The sequence below is a fragment of the Myotis davidii genome, unplaced genomic scaffold (genome assembly GCF_000327345.1).
Source record: "Myotis davidii unplaced genomic scaffold, ASM32734v1 scaffold875, whole genome shotgun sequence".
Classification (NCBI taxonomy): domain Eukaryota; kingdom Metazoa; phylum Chordata; class Mammalia; order Chiroptera; family Vespertilionidae; genus Myotis; species Myotis davidii.
In genome coordinates, this window is record NW_006286244.1 from 983,628 (window position 1) to 985,641 (window position 2,014).

A 2,014-nucleotide genomic window follows, 5' to 3' on the forward strand; every position below is an offset into this window, starting at 1 on the left:
AAGTGAATGAGTGAGACACGTGATGCTGGGCTGGTGTTGTGGCGTTCACTGTGACGTTCGCTGCGCCAGCTAGCGGTGGGGTATCTGAAGCTGGCTCGTAACCCGAATTTTAGCTCGCAACTCAAAGCAAAAAATCGGCTGAGGGACGGCTCGTATCTCGAAAAACTCGTTAGTCGGGACACTCGTAAGTCAAGGCCCCACTGTATTTCCTTCCAACAAAATGACAACAGGCACTTTGCCCCCTATCAGAGGACACACATATCGAGAGACGTGGCTATTCCTCTTAGGAAGCTCAAGGTGTATAAGAGGGTCGATGTCAACAGGAATAACTCATCTGGGGCTGGCACTACCAGCGGTACCAACGTCGGGTCATTCTTCTCATGAAAGTGATTTCCTACACAGTTCATAGGAGTGTAATTGCTAACACTTTTCCCAAACGGAACGTTACAGAATGTGTCAAACCTTCAAAAAAATCTCTCACTTTCAATCAGTCATTCAACTTTTAATAAATTATTTTAAGAAAGCCAGGTGTTCACACCCAAGCAAGAGTATCTGTTGCATCTTATAAATGCCAAACAGAAGACACAGTCTGAATGCACAGTTGTGAATTTCTTAAATGCATCAGGGTATATCTACCTGGTAGAATATTTATTACGCAACGATTAAAAATTAGATTTTAGAGTAGTGGTTTTCATCTTTATTTTTTGCCACCCACATTTGACATAGTAATGCATACGTGTTTGTGTGTGTTACTACATTAATGGTATTGTATAGAACTAAACTCTAATATATAAACTATCTGTGTTTAGAACTAAAATTATCCTTATTATGTGCAACACAGTCTGAGATATCCTGACCTATTCTATAATATTCAATTATTTTCTTAATGTTGTCTGCATCTTTCTAAATTGATTTTCCTACCCACTAGCACAATGAATGTGAACATAACATTATATTAGAAGAAATCTGTGTAGCATGGATAATTGATCAAAATATAATTATTTTGATATACATGTTACTCATAATAAGTCATAATATTATGCACAGTGTAATTCCAGTTTTAACAAACCATATTTTTGTGTAAAAAGCAGATACTATATTAGTATGTAAAAAACTGTATTTCATATAATGTTTATTTCTTGTAATATTTTTCTGTGCTTTTCTCATTTTTCTCTAATGGACCTACTCTACTTTTATTTCAGGAAAATATTTTTAGCTAAGGGAATTAAAGTATTTGTCTTGTTCTTTCTCAGTCCACACAGAAGCTAGTAATCAGTAGTTAAAGGTAAATGTGCTCCTAAACCATCTCTTTTTAGTCCGTCATGACAGAATTTTTTCAGTGTTCAACATTAAATACACCAGGTTTCAACAATTTGAGTTTATCTTTAACTTCCTAGGAACTCACACTCTATACAGTTTTGATAAAATAATTCCAATCTGAAATGTTTACCACTCTAGAGTACTTGTAACTAACAGGGACACTTTAGCTTGCAAGATTGCCCCCCCAACATGAAGATGTATTCTAGGCCTTCACACACTATGTGGAATCAGAATATATGGGATTTCTCTGGGCTTGGGGTTGGAGGAAATCAGGTAGGAAAAGACAGGGCGATGCTTCAAGTTTAAAGTAAGGAGCAAAGAGGTCTTTTCCTTGGATGTATAATTGGCACCTTTCTCTCCGTCACTCTGTAGGATGAGGGACAGACTCGATCTGGAGGGTTCACCAATCACACCATCAAAAATACATTTCGCTTAATGAAATCACCCTCTGGGCATCTCTCGATATTTATCGGTGCGGCACCAACCCCTGCAGCTGAGCGAGAATGCTTGCACGTGGCTATCTTCTGGGGCAGCTTACTGGGTTTCCTTGTACCGTGTTTACCCCCAGCGGCTAACCTGGGTGTTGCATCATCGCTAAGCCTGGATGGGACGTGGATGGACATGTTTTCTGAGTTGCTGCTCTGTGCTGTGAACCCATCAGTCTGTTTGCAGTGGGGAGGAGGCAGGTGGGAGG

At 39.4% G+C, this 2,014-nt stretch overlaps 1 protein-coding gene across 1 annotated transcript in view; it reads left to right on the top strand.

Annotated features, from left to right (window-relative positions):
• RGS7 (regulator of G-protein signaling 7) overlaps positions 1-2,014 on the top strand; it is a 121,445-nt gene that overhangs the window by 118,911 nt on the left and 520 nt on the right. The gene's annotated exons all lie outside the window — the stretch shown is intronic.